This window comes from Homarus americanus, unplaced genomic scaffold (assembly GCF_018991925.1).
Source record: "Homarus americanus isolate GMGI-L3 unplaced genomic scaffold, GMGI_Hamer_2.0 scaffold31037, whole genome shotgun sequence".
NCBI lineage: Eukaryota > Metazoa > Arthropoda > Malacostraca > Decapoda > Nephropidae > Homarus > Homarus americanus.
This window is the reverse complement of record NW_024722227.1, coordinates 7,955,126-7,975,859: the sequence shown is the minus strand read 5'-3', so window position 1 is coordinate 7,975,859 and position 20,734 is coordinate 7,955,126.

Sequence of the window (20,734 nt, the reverse complement as noted above, 5' to 3'; positions counted from 1 at the left end):
TAGTAGTTCCCTCATAGATGGTGTTACGAGGGGCCTCACGTGGTGTAGTAACTCCCTCACAGATGGTGTTATGAGGGGCATCACGTGGTGTAGTAATTCCCTCACAGATGGTGTTATGAGAGACCTCACGTGGTGTAGTAATTCCCTCACAGATGGTGTTATGAGGGACTTGACGTGGTGTAGTAATTCCCTCACAGATGGTGTTATGAGGGACTTGACGTGGTGTAGTAGTTCCCTCATAGATGGTGTTACGAGGGGCCTCACGTGTTGTAGTAACTCCCTCACAGATGGTGTTATGAGGGGCATCACGTGGTGTAGTAATTCCCTCACAGATGGTGTTATGAGGGACCTCACGTGGTGTAGTAATTCCCTCACAGATGGTGTTATGAGGGACCTCCGTGGTGTAGTAATTCCCTCACAGATGGTGTTGCAGGGACTTGACGTGGTGTAGTAGTTCCTCATAGATGATGGTGTTACGAGGGCCTCACGTGTTGTAGTAACTTCCCTCACAGGTGTTAGTGTTAGAGGCATCCCGTGGTGTAGTAATTCCCTCACAGATGGTGTTATGAGGGACACTCGCGTGGTGTATTAATTCCCTCACAGATGGTGTTATGAGGGACTTGACGTGGTGTAGTAACTCCCTCACAGATGGTGTTATGAGGGGCATCACGTGGTGTAGTAATTCCCTCACAGATGGTGTTATGAGGGACTTGACGTGGTGTAGTAATTCCCTCACAGATGGTGTTATATGAGTGAGGTGTGGCCCCAGGCCTTCCTATCGTAGACGGATTAACACATCGCCGGTTGTTGGGTCTCATGGGCCGTTATCACTGGGTATCTGGGACCTCACTGTGTGAAGGTTAACTTGGGTACCACTGTTACTGTTGAGTTGTTCTCACTGACTCAAGCACTGTTCACCACTGTTCACCTCTGTTTAACACTGTTTCCATTCCTTTCCCAAATGAAATTGTAACTTCTGGCGAGAACTTGTTGATACTCCGGTGGGGAGAAGTGGTTCAGGGGAGGGGGTTGGTACGGGCCAACTTAACAGTTGACCTGGCTGCTCCGAGAGGAGCGCCAGGTACGTCTTGACCCTTCGGTGGTCAAGGATGTGTGTGTGTGTACGTGTGTATGTGTGTACGTAATAATAAAATAATAATAATAATTAACGGTTTATTGAAAAAATTCTGCAGCCCGAAGGCTGAAAATATACATTGGACATAAATGACTTATTACATACATTAGTGGTTTAACAAAAGCCTTCATTAGAGAAAGGTAAAGGAACATACAGTGAACATACAGATTAATGTAGGTGTTGAACAGCAAACTCGTAGTGCAGTAACTCCCTCCCAGATAGTGTTAGGAGGAACTCACGTGGTGTAGTAGTTCCCCCAGATGGTGTTATGAGGGGCCTCACGTGGTGTAGTAATTACCTCACAGATGGTGTGTGTGTGTGTGTGTGTGTGTGTGTGTGTGTGTGTGTGTGTGTGTGTGTGTGTGTGTGTGTGTGTGTGTGTGTGTGTGTGTGTGTGTACGTGTGTGTGTGTGTGTGTGTGTGTGTATATGTACCCTGTGCGAGTTTACGTATTTATTATTATTATTATTATTATTATTATTATTTATTTTTTATTATTTTATTATTATTATTGTGGGAGAGAGGCTGGGTGTGGTCTCCATTAGGTCTTACATAAATCCAAGTTGAATCATATATTGTGTTAGCGGGTGTGAGCCGTCCTTCCTTCCCTCCCTTCCTCCTCCCAGCCCCTCTTCCTTCTTTACCTCTCCTCTCTTCCATTAATTCTCTTCTTTTTTTCTTTACCTATATGCTCACTCTTCGTGCCTACTACTCTTCACCTGTCTTCTCCCCCACCCATCCTCCTACCTGCATTACATCCCTCTCATCCTCTCGCTCTCCCTCCCTTATTAACCCCCCACCTCCCCTCCTTGTAACCCCCCTCCCCTCCTTGTGCTGTCACCTCCTCCCCTTTCCTTCCGCCATTGGTGTATGGGTGAGTGTTAGTACCTGCCCCCCTTTATGCACTTCACTGGCTCTGGGGGGGGTCACTACTCACACCCCTGCTGTCAGTAAACTGGGGAGGTGAAGAGGGGTGATAGGTGGCACTCCCCTCTACCCTCCACAACCCTTAACCTCTCCTCCCTTGCCCCTCCCATCCCCTCTCCCCTTGCCCCTCCCCCCATTTCCCTTACCCCTCCACACCTCCACTTTTACCTGCCACCGCCTCCTTGACGGTGGTGGCCGGGCTGCCCCACACTAGGCGCGCTCGCTGATCCCACTTGGTGTGTTTTAATATCAGTGACACGGCTCGCTCTGGTTAATGAGGTGAGCGAAAGGAGGTGAGCGGGTGAGCGAACCTTTCGTATACTGGGAACTACGAGGCATCCTGCACCGCTGCAATAAACCAAACTTTGATGGCACCAAGCTGTGATTTACAGGCGGCGGGCCACAAGGGCAGCCTGCACGGGCCAGCCACCCGCTCCCCGGCCTTACGGGGTCGTGTGGCTTACGTCCCTCTTGACGCCCGCCCAAGATACCCCAGTCTGGAGGCTGGATCTCGCCATGCTCTCAACACTGTTGCCAACGCTCCTGCTGCCGTCCCTCCCTGTCTCCCTCCACCAACACTTCCCCTCACTGTCTTAAACCTCGTAGTGGAGGGACGTGGGGGAGGAGGGAGGGTAGCGCCAGGTGGTGGGAGGGTCGGACTAACACGAGGGAGGGAGAGGCTGGGCACCATATACCCTCAGGGGGGTACAGTGCCCTCACTGATGCCTCACCCTCAACAGTGTCCACACAGGCCCACCTTAGCACCGCTGCTCTCAATCTTTAGATGCTCTTATGTCTGGAGCTTGGCGGGGGGGGATTTGCAGATAGAGGATAGAGGAGAGTCGCTAGTGCGGTGGTGGTGGTGTTTGTGGTAGCTAAACTAGTGGTATTATTTGTGGTAGGTGGCGGTGATAAACTGATAATATTGTTGCTGTTTATGGTTGGGCGGTGGTAATGGTGATGATAATGTTAATTGGTGGTGGTGATATAGTGATGGTGTTGTTTACGGCTTGTGGTGATATAGTGATGATGTTGTTTACGGTTTGTGGTGATATAGTGATGGTGTTGTTTTGGTAAATGGTAATGGCTTTGGTGGTAGTAGTCGTAGTAATAGTAGTGGTGGTAGTGACGGCGGTGTAGGGGATGGAGACAAAATTTCGTCATTACTGTTGTTGGTAGTTGAGGTTCAAATGGTGGTGATAGTGGTAGTTGTGGTGTGGGTGATGGTGGCGGTGAAGGTAGTGTTGATGGTGATACTGGTGGTGTAGGTGGTGGTGAAGGTGTAGGCGGTGGTGAAGGTAGTGTTGATGGTGATACTGGTGGTGTAGGTGGTGGTGAAGGTGTAGGCGGTGGTGAAGGTGTAGGCGGTGGTGTGGTCATTCCGTCACTACCCACACACCAACCAAACGATCTTACCTCATTGATTACTCCCACAACCTAGCCCACCCCCCCCACCCCACCCACCCCACCCCACCCACTCAACCCTGCCCCACCCCACCCCACCCTCAGGCAGCGTTATAGGATATTTAATCACCAGATGAATCCATCCTTGAAACGAACTGAATCGAGAGTTTATTCAGGCGAAATTTAACATGACACAAATTGTACAGTATGAACGGGGGTCTCTCTCTCTACACACACGGGCAGCGAACCTTTCAAGAGCTGCCTACAGTCCTCATTGATGATACTTGATGAATACATTTTAGCTTAAAGAAAATGATAAAATAACAGAGAGAATTATACCTGATCACCTGGTTCAGAGCAACGTAGGTACAGGTGGTGTAAACAAAGGGGTGTGATGGAGGGTTGGCTGCGATAATTTTCTTCTCCTTGTAATTATTTAGGATCACGTGAAGATTAGACATCCCGGGTTGTTTTACGTGAAGATTGGACACCCTAGGTTGTTTTACGTGAAGATTGGACACCCCTAGGTTGTTTTACGTGAAGATTGGACACCTAAATTTATTTCACCTGAATATTAAACTAGCCTAACGCTACCTGGGAGGTAAAGTTTAGTTAGGTTAAGTTAAGGTAGCTTAGGTTAGGTTAGGTTAAGCTGGTTAATCATTTCGGTAACTTTGAATGTGAATACAAATCGATTTATGGATATGAGTGTCCAAAACGTCCCATGTTGGAAATTACTTGTTTACGATGTGGTTTGTGTACGAGACAACTGTTAGAGCACTAGAACATAAGAATGGAGGAAACTGCAGTGGATCTATTGGCCCATCCTGGACAGTCTCGTGTACACCCAACCCCTATCGCTCTCTTGTACTAAACTATCCTTAATAGGAAACGAAACGACCTTCTTTGGTATAACACAGCAACAGGTATGGAAAGGTGAGCGGCTGGGGTAAAAGTAGATGGTTGAGTTTTGTTATGTACAGTAGCTAAAACAACTACCTGTGCATGCTTTGTGGGAAACAATATGAGACCATGGACGATATATGAGGGCTGTCACTAGTCACACGTAAAATTAAGGAGCATATCGACCCCCACCTGCACAGATAGTTGTTTTAGCTACTGTACAGTTGTGAACAAAGTTACCTGAACACTTAAGGTATACAGTGTAGTATGGGGCTATCTTTCATCTCCTTGGTGGGGGGGGTGTAGGCAAGGAGTGTTATAGTTTTTCTTCTTAATTTATTTGCTTAGGTTTTGCTCTGTTATGATATGATTGTAAATGAAGAGCAGCGTTCATATGTGGCTCATTGATAGATGCCCAGGTGGTGTCAGGTATCGAGGATTGGCAGGTGTTGTAGGTGAGGTGTGGTGGTGAGGGTGGGCAGGTGTTGATGTGTTGTAGGTGAGGGTAGGCAGGTGTTGATATGTTGTAGGTGAGGGTGGGCAGGTGTTCGTGTGTTGTAGGTGAGGGTAGGCAGGTGTTGATGTGTTGTAGGTGAGGGTGGGCATGTGTTGATGTGTTGTAGGTGAGGGTGGGCAGGTGTTGATGTGTTGTAGGTGAGGGTGGGCAGGTGTTGATGTGTTGTAGGTGAGGGTGGGCAGGTGTTGATGTGTTGTAGGTGAGGGTGGGCAGGTGTTGATGTGTTGTAGGTGAGGGTGGGCAGGTGTTGATGTGTTGTAGGTGAGGGTGGGCAGGTGTTAAGATGTAGTGGGTGGGTGAAAGCAAGCTGGAGGGGAAGTGGTAGACGCTGCAAGTGGTAGTGAGGGTAGCCCGTGGCCACTACAGATACGGGCGAGGTGAAGGGCGAGGTCACTGGTGGGTCCTCAGCTTTTGACAGGGATAGACGGACACTCACTCAGACAGACACCGACTGTCTACCGTGACTGATTTATCACACCTGTCCACCTTAACTGGTTTATTACACCTGTCGACTGTAACTGTTTTATCCCACCTGTACACCGTGACTGATTTATCACACCTGTACACCGTGACTGATTTATCACACGTGTACACCGTGACTCATTTATCACACGTGTACACCGTGACTGATTTATCACACCTGTACACCGTGACTGATTTATCACACGTGTACACCGTGACTGATTTATTACACCTGTACACCGTGACTGATTTATCACACCTGTAGACCGTGACTGATTTATTACACCTGTACACCGTGACTCATTTATCACACGTGTACACCGTGACTGATTTATTACACCTGTACACCGTGACTGATTTATCACACGTGTACACCGTGACTGATTTATTACACCTGTACACCGTGACTAGTTTATCAATAACTTGGTGACGGGTGTTATGGTAGGCTGGCTGTGTTGAAGGCATTTATGTATTGTTGGTGTAGGAGGCTGTATGGTATATTATTATATTGTATGATAATGTATTGTGTTGTATGATCATGTATTACACTGTATGAGAATGTAATAGGTTTTATGATAATCTATTATGTTGTATGATAATGTATTTGGTTGTATGGGAGTGTATGGAGGTGTCGGTCATCTCCTACACCATTCTGAAACTACCTTATTCAACCATACTCGTAGCCCCATAAGCTGCCCCCAGGTGTATCAGTATCTCTCAGCAGACAGTACCTGGCTCCTCCATCATCACCACAGGTGTTGGTCATAATATGTTCAGGTTTATGCCCAGTGCAGTTGTCGGATCTTCTTAATGGCAGCGTACGTCACCCGGGGGCTCGTGTTGTGGTTGTCGACTGGTTCACTGTATCGTTGTTAAGTGTGTGTTATAGTTGTTTGGTGTCTTAATGTAGTGGGCTCACGTCTTATGGAATAAAAAGGTGGATGTTTTTGGTCAGAGATGGAGAATGTCGGGCCAATTAGAGGAGTGGGGTGAGGAGCTGGGTTGACCGTGTTGCTTGGGAGAAAAACGTGGAGCGTGGAGGAATGTGGATGGTCCGGAGGGCTGGTTGTGTGGCACTGACCCTGCCAGTGTGTGTAGCTGTGTGGCACTGACCCTGCCAGTGTGTGTGTGTGTAATAATAATAATAATAATAATAATAATAATAATAATAATAATAATAATAATAAAAACAATAAACGGTTTATTAATAGAGTTGCAGCCGGTGGCTGAAAATATACAGACTTACATTTGATTTAGACATAATGATATAATAGCGTTGAATACATTTACAGGGCTGTACAGTACATAAATCAGGAGTTTTTTATTATTTTTACAATAGATGGGATGGTGCTGTTCTTATATCTATCGGTGCGGGCTCTTATGGGCTGAATTTTGTTGAAAAGGCGGCGCCGAGCGTACAGCGTTACACCGCCCGCTGCCCCCAGTCCTGTTGTGACACACTTGTAGTATACTGTATACGGTGAGGCGGATACTGTACTTCAGTGACTGCCACACCAGGTAATGCTCCATGTGTCGGGTTTTAAAGGGTTTAGTATCCCATGGCATCATTTGCCTTTCTCTAAAATGTCTGTCATGCTTTGACCCCAAATTTGGCTTTTGAAAACTAAAGTGTCTTGTTTGACTCGTTTCACCTGACTCATGGCATCTTAATCTTGCTGCTGGGTCAATAAGGTAGTAACAAGGGGTTGGGGCAAGATGTACCCACGCCGACATTCCACCACCTCTGTTAGGTGAGTGGCCACGTTCCAGGCAGTGCCCGGACTGGAGGCGGACAAGGGGCCGCTTGCCACTAGTGTACGAGGATTATTTACCTATTTCAGGTGCAGTTAATTTATCTCCACATCAAGTTGTCATCATTTCAAAGGAACCACCAAGCTGAGAGGCTGTATACGTGACCTCACGGGAGACAAGTGTTACCGCCATTGACACTAGCTTACAGGGGGGGGGGGGTGGTTTAGGATAGATTATCACAGGTGCCGCCTTACCACGCACCCTGCAGGTGTGAGGTGAGTGACAGAGTTATGACCTCACGGCAATGGTTACCGCTAGTGACACCAATGGTCCAGACTTATTGCACTTGTTCACTGGATGGAGAAGGGGAGCGTAAAGGGCATTTAGACGTACACAAAGTGATTGTGAGTTAAAACATACAATAAAGTTCCTCAAAAAATTTGCCAGAGCAAATAATAATAAAAAAAAATATTCAGTTAAGTAAATTTCAAAAGTCACTTGCACAGCTGTGGACCGACACCTTCCTCACTATTGATGGGTAACTGTACCTCGGTGTACCGTCAGTCAGCTTCTCTCGGTCACTGGCTGCCTTATCTTAATGAATAATTAATTAAACATTTTACTGGAAATTTGGGGCGTATCTTATGTTGTTTATGATTTAATAATAATAATAATAATAATAATAATAATAATAATAATAATAATAATAATAACAATAATAAAAGTTGTAACATTAGATCATGTTACCGTGTTTCTGTTATTGTTCTTTACTCCTGTACTCTGCTTCCCTGTATTATGTGTACTAAGTGATGTAGCTTTGTAGTGAACGTGATACAGCGTCGTAACCAGCGTGACATAGTAGTGACCAGCGTCACACACAACAGTAATCAATGTGACATAAGGTAGTAACCAGCGTAGTGTTCACAGCATAGTGAGCGGAATAGCAAAGGTTATGATGAGCTTGGCAAAGCGTTAGGGTCAGCGTGACAAGGTTGTACACACAAACACGCACGGGGGGCGCTGGTGGAGCGGTACCGCTCTTGCCTCTCAAGCAAGATGTCACGGGTTCGATTCCCGGGTTGGCGGAAGTTCTTTGGACACTCTTCCTAGTCCCCCTGTTCACCTAGCAGCAAAGTAGGTACCTGCTGTAAATCGCCCCCGTCTCATCCCACATCGCCCCCATCCCATCTCACTTAACCCCGTCCTGCCCCGTTTCGTCCCGTCCAGTGCGTTTACAGTTTGTGAAGTCATCTCTTCTTGGTGTTATCTACAAAGGCTTTTGAATTTAAGCATAAAAGTTTCAAATGGATATAGCACAGTGTGTTTCTGTGTTTTGTTTATTTTAGATTAGAACGATTCGACCCGACTATGTAAAATAGAATGCTTGGATTTTGTATGCGTTCTATCTACCCTGGATAGTATCACACAAGAACGTTTTAACCAACAGACTAAGAACGTTTCGACCCTAGACGTTTTACCATAGACATACTCCAACCTTACCTCATGAACCTGCAAGTGTGTTGGGCAGGTGTGGTGGCGGCAGCCGTGTTTAACAAAAGAACATAAGAACATAAGAATGAAGGAAACTGCAGCGGGCCTATTGGCCCATACTGGGCAGTCCCGTTTACACCCAACCCCTATCGCTCATATATCCATCCAACCTATGTTTGAAGTTATTCAGCGTATTCGACTTAATGATGATGTTTGGTAACTTGTTCCACTCGTCCACTACTTTATTTCCAAATCAGTGTTTACTTATCTCACGCCTAAATCTATGTTTGTCTAATTTAAAACCATTGTTACGAGTTCGCTCCTGGTTGGATAGTTTGAGTACCTTTGTTATATCACCTTTGTTTAGCCCTGGCTTCCATTTATACACCTCGATCATATCGCCCCTCACTCTACATCTCTCGAGGGAGCGCAAATTAAGATGCTTTAACCTGTCTCTGTACTCAAGGTTCCTAATGCCCAGGATTAGTCGTGTCATTCTCCCCTGAATTCTTTCTTGGGATTCTATATCCATTCTGTAGTACGGTGACCAGAATTGAACTGCGTAATCCAAGTGAGGTCTCACAAGCTCAAGATTCACACTAGTTTTAGGATAACCTTGCTAGTCTTGTAACTAACACTCCTTTATATGAACCCAAGTACATTATTAGCCTTGTTTCGAGCAAATACACATTGTTTACTTGGTTTAAGATTCCTACTTATCATTACTCTTAAATCTTCCTCACAGTCGGATTTCTCTATAACAATATTGTTCATATGATATCTGGTTTCTCTGTTTACATCTCCTAGACTAAGTACTTTACATTTGTCCCCATTAAATTTCATCTGCCATTTTTCAGACCATTCAAAAATTTGTTTAGATCTTCCTGAAGCTTTGAGGAGTCCTTGTCAGATTTAATTACACGCCTTATTTTGTCATCAGCAAATTCTCTTATGTTGCGGTCTACGCTTAGACCTACAGTATGTCGTTTATGTATATAATAAATAATAATGGTCCAAGTTCTAAGCCTTGGGGTACTCCACAAGTGACGCTACCCAAATCGGATTTTGAACCGTTAATGCTAACTCGCTGTTTTCTGTCCTGTAACCACGCCCTAATCCAGTTTAGAATATCTCCTCCAATTCCATGAGCCTCCACTTTTCATGTTAGTCTCTCGTGGGGGAACTCTATTGAAGGCTTTGCTAAAGTCAAGGTATACCACATCATAATCGTGTCCGTCATCCGCTGATTCGAAGACAGCTGAAAAGAATGTTAATAGAGTTGTCAGACATGAACGCCCACTTGTGAAACCATGTTGGGAATCATTGATCAACTTGTGCTTCTCCAGGTGATTTTGAATAGAGTTTGAAATTATTTCTTCCAACTCTACCTACAATATATGTTTAACTAATTGGGCATTAATTAGAGGATAGTGATCTATCTCCCTTCCTGAAAATCGGTATTATATTCGCTATCCTCCACGTTTCTGGTACTACACCCATTTTTAATACTCTGGCAAATATCTCATTCCGACCTGGTGTTTTATTAGGCTTTACTTTGTCTATTTGCTAACGAACCTCGTTACTAGTCACTACTATCTCGCTTAATATATTTGCTTCATTATCTCTGTATTTAGTTGGTGCCTCGGGTATCATGTTTATATTATCGGTGGTGAAAACTGTTGAAAAATATTTATTCATATTATTGCTCATTTCTCCATCGTTATCAGTTAGCTCACCGGTATCTGACTGTATTGGTCCAGTCTTTTCTCGTGTTTTAGTTTGATACATTTGAAATAATCCCCTGGGGTTTGACTTCACCTCTCTTGCTACCTTCAGTTCATTATTCCTCTTTGCTTTTCTTATCTTGGCCAATACCTTATAATAATATCAGAGGTGAACTTAACCACGATTTATTCTCCTACCTATAGCCTTCCTTTGTCTAATAATATTCTTTCAATAATTATTTATCCATTTGGGGTCATTGTTATATGATCTGAGTTTTCTGTGTTGTGTGTTCTGCCTTTGCGCATTAAGAACTCATTTAAATTGTTGTGGAACTCGTGAACCTCAGATCAGAGGTCATATTTTGTGATGTTATCATTGTCAGGTCTCCAGGTAAAGTGAGGTCGCCCTCTGTGGGTACATTGTGTGAGGTCACCTCCTGAGAGGTAATATAATTCACTCCCAAACGTAATACCACTTCTCTCAGCTGCCTTTTCAACCTATCAAAGTTTGCCCTTCTGAAATCTGGGACTTTAATGGAATTTTCCTTGCGACTGTCATTAAGTTCTACCTTGAATCTCACTTCTTTGTGATTGCTGTTAGCTCGTTCGTTGGTGAGGGGTAGTGTAGTGTTAGTGAGTGGGATAGTTTGGTGTTGGTGAGAGGGGTAGTCAAGTGTTAGTGAAGGGGGTAGTGAAGTGTTCCTGACCGTGGTAGTGTAGTGTAGTGTTGGTGAGGGGGGGGGGTAGTGTAGTTATGGTGAAGATGGTATTGTAGTGTTGGTGAAGGGGGTAGTTAAGTGTTTGTAATGGGGGGTTGTTAAGTGATGGTGAATAATGGGTTGGTTAAGTTTGTTAGAGAGAGAGAGAGATGCTCTTTGACCGTCATCCTGTGGACCATCCTAGCACTTTTAGCAGGAGCGGTCAGATCAGGTCAAGATGGGTCAGGTCACGGCAAACACCTCACAAAACTATAGTACCCAGCAAGGCCCATCATATCCCCCCCCCAAAATACCCACACAGGCCACCACAGCAAGTCGCCACCATTGTTATACAGCCACTGAACACACACACACACACACACACACACAATAGTTACGGTTTCAATTGTCGATTTTCAATTAATGTTTTTTTTCTTCTTGTGTTCGATGATCAATTGAGCGAAGACAATTACTGAAAACTGTTGTCTTCCTTATGTATTGTTTTCCCCCCCTGGCGTCCTCTGTTGTGATGTGTGTATTGTTTTACTATTGGCACTGTCAGGTGTGTGTGTGTGTGTGTGTGTGTGTGTGTGTGTGTGTGTTGGCCTTATCGATGCAGGTGTGCGTGTCAGTGATTCCTATAAGGTGTGCAGGTGTTTGTATAAAATGTGTGTGATTCATATTAGCTGTGCTGGTGTAGATCCTTGTATGCTTTTTGCTTAACTAATTTAGGTTTATGTATGTGAGTGTGTGTTGCTTGTAGAATTAGTACAGGTTTGCTTGTTTGTGTATATGTGTGTATTTGTATGCGTGTGTTTATGTGTTTTATGTGTGTTTAAATGTTTGTGTGTATGGATGTGTGTGTTTAAATGTTTGTGTGTATGGATGTGTGTGTGTGTTTGTGTATGTGTGTGGTTTTATGCTCGCCTGACCTTGGGGGTCAGTGTGGCCCGGGAGCTAAACACCGCCTCTGGATCACGCTCCCAGGTGAATTCAAGGTGGAATCCTCTTTACTTGACGGTTCTGTTTATCATACACTACACGTACAGTCAACCAGAGATGTACTGACCTCGCCCTGGGTCTAGTACTGGCAATTTTACCTGGCAATACCTGGTACAGTAAGGCTGTATGTAATGGTGATTGTGATTGGTGGATCTATTTTAGGCGGATTGACCGTCAGGATAAATATTAAATAAACCAAAGGTAACATTTTTATAATAATAAACTATTCATCATTATTTTAGATCATGAGAAGTTTCCAAATGTTCGTATATTTTTTTAAATAATGAAATCAAATAAATATTAATGAATTGGCAACTAAAATACAACCACAGCTGCTGCAAGATTTTTACATCAAATTTTCTTCATTATTTAGGCAAATTTACGAACATTTGGAAACTTCTCATGATCTAAAATAATGATGAATAGTTTATTATTATAAAAATGTTACCTTTGGTTTATTTAATATTTATCCTGACGGTCAATCCGCCTAAAATAGATCCACCAATCACAATCACCATTACATACAGCCTTACTGTACCAGGTATTGCCAGGTAAAATTGCCAGTACTAGACCCAGGGCGAGGTCAGTGCATCTCTGGTTGACTGTACCTCATCCACAGAGGCTCGCACAGTAACTAGTCTTCGGAGCTGAAGATGTTAGAATATACACTGAACTTGTTGCCGTAATAAGATGCATTACCCAAAAATAGCATTAAATGTTACACGGAGACTCTTACCTTAACTAGATACCTTCACTAGGCACCAGTTAACAGACACTAGTCCTAACCTAACCTAACCTAACCTTACCTTACCTTAATTTTATCCTGTAATGTATTTAGTTAAGAATCAGAGCGTTGTGTGATGTTGTAATAATTGGTGTTTTGGGGACTTTTAAGTTAGAGTGAAGCAGTTAAGTGCATTTTTTACACCTTCACTTACAAGGTATGTTAAGTTAATTATTGTTAAGTATATGAACAAGTACTGTATGTGTTGTTTTAGCACTTTCTTGTCGCCTCTTGTTATTATTGATGTTATTTTTCTTCTCACGCCCTACACCTATCTGGGGGAGTAGATAGATTGATGGATGGATAAATGGATAGATTGATGGATGGATAAAGAGATAAAGAGATGTTCGATGGATAGAAATTGGATGAATAGAAAGCTAGATAAAAACTGGGCGGATAGATGAATGGATAGGTACCGGGATATAGATATATAGAGAAATTCCTCCACTCATGAATTCATACGTAAACTTTTTCTATATCAACTAATTTTACTCATGGATCAATTAATTAAATATTTTCATGCGTAGTTAACTTACAAGATAGCTAATTAAGATCATGAGTTAGAATTAGCACACTAGAGACTTGTCCATTGATTGAATACTTGCATATGTGAATGACTTTATTTATACAGTGACAAGAAAACGAGTGATGGAGGATGGTGGAGTGTGAAGGATGATGGTGGAGTGTGGTGGATGATGGTGGAGTGTGGTGGATGATGGTGGTGGAGTGTGATGGAGGATGGTGGTGGAGTGTGAGGTTGGTGGAGTGTGGTGCAAGATGGTGGAGGAGTGTGGTGGATGATGGTGGTGGAGTGTGATGGAGGATGGTGGTGGAGTGTGAGGTTGGTGGAGTGTGGTGGAGTGTGATGGTGGTGGAGTGTGGTGGAGTGTGATGGTGGTGGAGTGTGATGGTGGTGGAGTGTGGTGGATGATGGTGGTGGAGTGTGGTGGAGGCTGGCTCGTCGCCAACCAACAATCCACCATCATGGTTCCCTTCAGCCCCGAGATAGGAGACGGTTTACCCTTCTTCTTCTTCTTCTTCTTCTTCTTCTTCTTTTTCCTTTGTTTCTGTTGTTGCCTCTGTTTTCTTCTTCTTCTTCTTCTTCTTCTTCTTCTCTCTACACATAGGTAATCTGTTCCATTTATATATTTATGACGCTCCTGTGGGCTGGAGAGTGGTCACTGTCCGGGGTAGTGTCCAGAGAGGGAAGTACACGGGTAGGGGTGGCAGTGTACAGATAGGGAGAGTACACAGGGGAGGGTGACAAGATATTGAAGGAAAAATTGGGTTTTATTTGAAGTTAGTGAAGGTAAGTAAATGAAGACATTATCGAAGTTAATATTTTGAAGTCATTATTGAAGATTTTGAAGTCATTATTGAAGTTAGCGAAGATTTTGAAGTCATTATTGAAGTTAGCGAAGATTTTGAAGTCATTATTGAAGTTAGCGAAGATTTTGAAGACACTAATGATGTGTAGTTGAGATCATCCTGAGGTAACCCGGACTTAGGGAAGGAAATTCCTTTTGTAAGTGACACCTTGTGTAGTTTGGAGTCGGTTCAGTGAAGACGAAGTGAGGGGTCAAGGGGTGAGGGGAGGTGGTCAAGGGAGGTGAGGGGTGAGGGGTCAAGGGGTGAGGGGAAGGGGTGAGGGTGGTCAAGGGTGAGGGAAGGTGGTTAAGGTGAGAGGAGGTGGTCAAGGGGTGAGAGGAGGAGGTTTTCAAGGGGTGAGGAAGGTGGTTAAGGGGTGAGGGGAGGTGGTCAAGGGGTGAGGGAAGGTGGTTAAGGGGTGATGGGGAGTGGTCAAGGGTGAGGGAGGTGGAAGGGGTGAGGTGGTCAAGGGGGTGAGGGAGGTGGTCAAGGGGTGGGGAAGGGGTGAGGGGAGGTTTTCAAGGGGTGAGGAAGGTGGGTAGGGGTGAGGGAGGTGGTCAAGGGGTGAGGGAGGAAGGTGGTCAAGGGGTGAGGAGGTCAAGGGTGAGGAAGGTGGTTAAGGGGTGAGGGAGGTGGTCAAGGGTGAGGGGTGGTTAAGGGGAGGGGTCAAGGGGTGAGGGGTGAGGGGAGGTGGTCAAGGGGTGAGGAGAGGTGGTCAAGGGGTGAGGGAGGTGGCTAGGGGTGAGGGTGGTGGGGAGAGGTGGTCAAGGGTGGTCAGGTCAAGGGGTGTGAAGGGAGTGAGGGGTGAGGGGAAGGGTGAGGGAAGGTGGTTAAGGGGTGAGGGGGTCAAGGGCAAGGGAGGGAGGTGGTCAAGGGGTGAGGTGGTGGGGTGAGGAGAGGTGGTCAAGGGGTGAGGGATGGGCTAAGGGGTGATGGGAGGTGGTCAAGGGGTGAGGAGAGGTGGTCAAGGGGGTGAGGGAGGTGGTCAAGGGGTGAGAGGAGGTTTTCAAGGGTGAGGGAAGGTGGTTAAGGGGTGAGGGAGGTGGTCAAGGGGTGAGGGAAGGTGGTTAAGGGTGAGGGGCAAGGGGTGAGGGGAGGTGGGTAAGGGGTGAGGTGATCAAGGGGTGAGGGGAGGTGCCAAGGGGTGAGGGAAGGTGGTTAAGGGGTGAGGGGAGGTGGCTAAGGGGGTGAGGGGAAAGGGGTGAGGGAGGTGGTTAAGGGGTGAGTGGAGGGTCAAGGGGTGATGGGAGGTGGTCAAGGGGTGAGGGAGATGGCTAAGGGGTGAGGGGAGATGGCTAAGGGGTGAGGGGAGGTGGTCAAGGGGTGAGGGGAGGTGGTTAAGGAGTCAGGGAAGGTGGTCAAGGGGCGAGGGGAGGTATTGATATTGAAATAGTTTATTTAGCCAGAAGAACACAGATACAGAGTGGTTAATAATAACAATATTAACATGGCTGAGCCAGTTGAGAACCTGAGCTCTCTTTTAGGCACCTGATATATACTATACATTTATCTCAAGGAAGTATTATGTAACATTTATTACCATATGGAATAGTACAATAGCATGGTGGTAATAAGAACATATTATAATGTTACCACGATTATCACTTCAATATTTATTTATTTTATTTATTTAATTATTATTTTTTTACATATATATTATAAGTATATACATACTTTACAGTGGTGTTGATATACATAAATATGATAAGGGAGGGAAGCAGTACAACATGGGTTGTATTAAGGTGGAACAAGAGGACAGAGCTGTCAGTATCATGTCTAGTTGGCAACTATAATTATTGCAATGGTAATTTCTATCTATTTACATGATAATATCCGATAAAACGGTTTTGATGGTACAATAAAAGCAGGTACTGTAAATATAGTAGGTGTTACAAGAAATATTAATACTTAGACAATAGATATTTTTTAAAAGATAATTTAAAGGAAGGGAGCGTAGTCTTTGCTCGGATGGGTGGGGGTAAGTTGTTCCACACCTTCACAACTTGATTTTTATGGAGGTCTGGGACTGAGAGGAGCTCATTGGCCGGGGGAGGGGGTGTCTTAGTAGCTCTTAGTGCCTTAAGTTGCATCTCTGATTATTCCGGAACTGGAAATAATTGTTGTCAATCAAGTGATTGACAGATTTGTAAACAAATAGGACACATCAGTAGGTGTTAATATCCTCGAATTTTAACATTTTCATTTTAGCAAATTGTTCGTTTGTGTGATCTGTTTTTTCAAGTAGGTCATTGTCCGCACAACTCTCTTTTGTGCAGTAACCAGGGATTGTGTTTTTGAAGAGCCAGAGGCCCCCCATAGTGTGTGACAGTGCATCAGGTGTTGGTAGACAACATCATGATAGATTTCTTTCATTGCTGTGAGAGTGAGTGACTGTCGAGTATGATACATGATACCGCACTGTTTATTGACTTTACTGTGAATGGTTTGTTTGTGGTTTCTCCAGTTAAGTTTCTCATCAACAATAACTCCGAGGAATTTAGTATTTTGTTCACGTTTGAGGACCGTATTACCAAGGTACAGGGGGTCCAAATATGGGGGTAAGTTTTTCCTTCTGTGAAAGATCATGTAGTGGGTTTTCTCAAGGTTTAAGGTCAGTTTATTACGTGGTCAAGGAGTGAGGGGAGGTGGTCAAGAGGTGAGTGGAGGTGGTCAAGGAGTGAGGGGAGGTGATCAAGGGGCGAGTGGGAGGGGGGCTGAGGAGAAATGGCTAAGGGGTGAGGGGAGGTGATCAAGGAGTGAGGGGAAATGTTCAAGTGGTGAGGTGAGGTAGTCAAGGGTCCGAGGGGAAGTGATCAAGAAATGAGGGGAAAGATAGGGGAGAGGGTCACCACCTTAGTAATGAACACAAATAAGAGGTTGGTGCCTGGCTGGTGGTCACACAGTGTAGGGGAGCTGGTGTTGTGTTAATGCAGAGGGTGCCAGTGTCTGGTGGGTGAATGGGTGGAGGGACGGATAGATGGATGGGTGGATAGATGGTTAATTAGAGAGAAGCGTGGTTGGATAAATAGATTGGTGGATTGATGGATGGATTAATAGATGAAAATTGATGGATTATTAGATGGGTGGATGAATGAATGGAAGGATGGAAAGACTTATAGATGGATTGCAGAACGGAAGGCAGTAGACAACACCTCCTGGATAACACGATAGGAAACTGATCTTACCTGACTATAACACAGAGGTGAGGCTTTAATTGTAGTTTTACCTCTCCCCTAAACCATTGGGGCAGTGGTACCAAGTTTCCGCGGTAGGGAGTGTGGAATTGGGACCTGTGCCAGACAATATTTGTGTGTGTGTGTGTGTGTGTGTGTGTGTGTGTGTGTGTGTGTGTGTGTAGATTTTGTAGAAGTGGTCATGGTATCGGTGGTGTTGGAAAGGGATTGGTTATAGTGGTGATGGTGTTGGTGGTCGTTGTTGTGATGGTGATGGCGATGGTGATGATGGTAGTTGTGGTGAAGTTGATGGTTAGTAAAAAATTTATTGTGGTGAAGGCGATGGAAGTGGTGGAATAGTTGTTGGGGGTGGTGGTGGTGGTGGTGGTAGTAGTCGTGGTTATAATGGTAGTTTGGTGGTAGTAGTGATGGTTATTAGTGGAGGTGATTGTTGCTGTCTTAGTTCGTGGTCCTGGGTTGGCCTTCCCCCTCCCCTCCCCTTTAGAGAGAGAGAGAGAGAGAGAGAGAGAGAGAGAGAGAGAGAGAGAAGAAGGCGGGACGCATAAAGTGTTAATGGAGAATATAATAGGAGAAAAATATTGGAGGCGACTCCCCCGCAGATGACAAATGGTCTGGTCCAGATTTTGGGAATGGCGGCAGAGGCGTGAATCATGTGGGAATGGGCGGTGTCAGGGTGGCTAGGAGGAGGAGGAGGAGGGGGGGCGGAGAGTAGAGGAGGGTAAGGGGGAAGAGTAAAGGGGACAGGGTGCTGAAGGCAGGGGTGAGCCAGAGTGAAGGAGGAGAAGGGCTAGAGTGAATGAGAGGGTGGAGTAGAAAAAGGTATGCTTAAAGGGAAGGGGATGGGTGATGGTGGAAGTGTAGGAAAGATGATGGGAGGGAAGGGCTAGAGATAGTTGGAGGGAGGAATGGTTTGAGATGAAGAGGAGGGCTGGGAGGAGGGGATGACGGGAATTGAGGGCGGGAGGGACGATGGGAGAGGAAGGTTTATGTGGGAGGGGAGAGTTGGAGAGATGGACGATGGGAGAGGGAATACTCGACTAAGGAAGGCAGGGAGGCCAAGAAAAAAACAACCGAAACACAGAAAAACTCGGACAGAAATATAATATATATTTTTTTTTTCACACGTTAAATATATAAAGGTGTGGTAGACGGAAGTGAGGGGAGTGTTGTGGCACCCTCACTCTCTGTTGACCCCTCCCATTACTTGAGTTCTTTTAGTACTACCAACTACAGTATAGTCACCTTACTACCAGCATAAAAATCCTTCAAAATCTACCCCACACCCACAGGCTTACATGCCCTCACCACCACACACACACCCTCACCACCACACACACACCCCCACCACCACACACCTCCACCACCACACCCCCTCACCCCCACACACACCCTAACCACCACAGATATAGACATCCCACACATACCCCTTACCACCACCACCACCACACATAGACACCCCACACACACACACCCCACACCACACACACACACCCCACACCACCACACACACCCCCTCACCACCCCCTCTCATCCCCCTACAGAGAGCTGGAGCTGGGCCAGGCTCGTGCATCACAACACAACCTGGCGCTGACGGCCTCAAATTACCCAGTCTAAAGATTTACGCCCAGTTTTTGTGCATGGCGGCTCTCTGGTAACCCGGCCTCTGCCTTCACCAGCATTATTGTCTCTCTTTCTATGTCGTTCTGTCTCTGTCCCTCTTGTGTTATCTAATAATTATTGCCCGTCTTGCATAGGTGAGTGTTTGTCTCTGTGGCTTGGCTGTCGTTAAAGTCACCTTCTGTTCTTGCCGCTGCCTGACCAACCTGACAGTGGTTCAGCTAATTTATCATTTAATCATCTTTACCTGACACTTAAGACCTCTGTTGAACATTGGTGTTGCTGGGGGGTAAAACATTCTTCTGGCAGCCATTTTGAATTGATGTATTGATGTACTGTGCGTTGTGTCCAGTTTGTACTCTAAACAGGTTGACTTAGGTTTATCAAAGTTATCTTGAATTATTAGTGGCGTGGAGATTTATATTCTCATTGAATTTGGTGATTAAAACTTACCGTGCGGCGGCCATATTGAATTTGGGATTTTTTTTTTTTTGAGAAAGTTGCATAAACTGTCTGTGTGCTAATTACTGTGTCAGTCTCATTTGTTTTTGGCGGTGTGTAGTGTCATTGAGAGTTGTGTTGCGCGTAAACCATTTTCTTTATGAAATTAAAAATGATGCGTTTGAGCTCTTGTTATTCTCGTAAACAAAATCGATTTGGGATATACGTTTATGGTGTGTGTGTTTATTTGGGCTCAAGAGCAAGCTGCTGCCTTGTAACTAATGCTGTGGAGTAATTGTTTTGTTAAGGATGAAATGACGATTGGATGGTATGACTGATCACTAATGGTCATGACATTAGTAGTCTCCCTTATTATTATTATTATTATTGTTGTTGTTGTTGTTGTTGTTGTTGTTGTTGTTGTTGTTGTTGTTGTTGTTGTTGTTGTTGTTGTTGTTGTTGTTGTTGTTGTTGTTGTTGTTGTTGTTGTTGTTGTTGTTGTTGTTGTTGTTGTTGTTGTTGTTGTTGTCGTTGTTGTCGTTCGTCGTCGTCGTCGTCGTCGTCGTCGTCGTCGTCGTCGTCGTCGTCGTCGTCGTCGTCGTCGTCGTCGTCGTCGTCGTCGTCGTCGTCGTCGTCGTCGTCGTCGTCGTCGTCGTCGTCGTCGTCGTCGTCGTCGTCGTCGTCGTACAACGGTCCTCGTTATTTTTATGGGTCATGGCGGCTAAGTGACTCTAACATTCTCCTCCTGATTTAACTGTCGCAAGTTCTACCACTGAGCGAGGCGCTCATAGTCGACCCACCTGCAATATGGGCACCTAATTCTACAGTTAGGGGAGATTTAGTGTCGACCACGATTCTTCCTTTTTTTCCGAAGATCTTGTTTTCAGTGTGTTGTGAGAGCCTCTTTTTATCTCTTGCTGTGTTTTCACTTAATTTCGTACATATTCTCCACTTATTGTTGACTGTCATTATTAAATGTGGTTGTCTCTTGTCTTCGCTCGTTATCGTTGGTCTTGTCTTGTCGTTATTGACATTTTCCTTCACTATAATTTTCTCCAAAAGAAGAAGAGAGACATTGTTTTATTTTATTTATTCTTACAAATAGTAATAAATAGATAGTGGTCGGGGCCGCTTAACATAACATGTGGTCACTATTTTTACTTTGTTCTCGTTCGAGTTTATATATATTTTCTTCATTTCGACCTCTTGGAAGGGTTTTATGGGGGTCTAGGGTCGTACAACCCGAGGACGTGTATATTGAGCAGCTTTTGGGTTATATATAGTATGGAGGAGTCGAGAAGAACGTTGACACAAA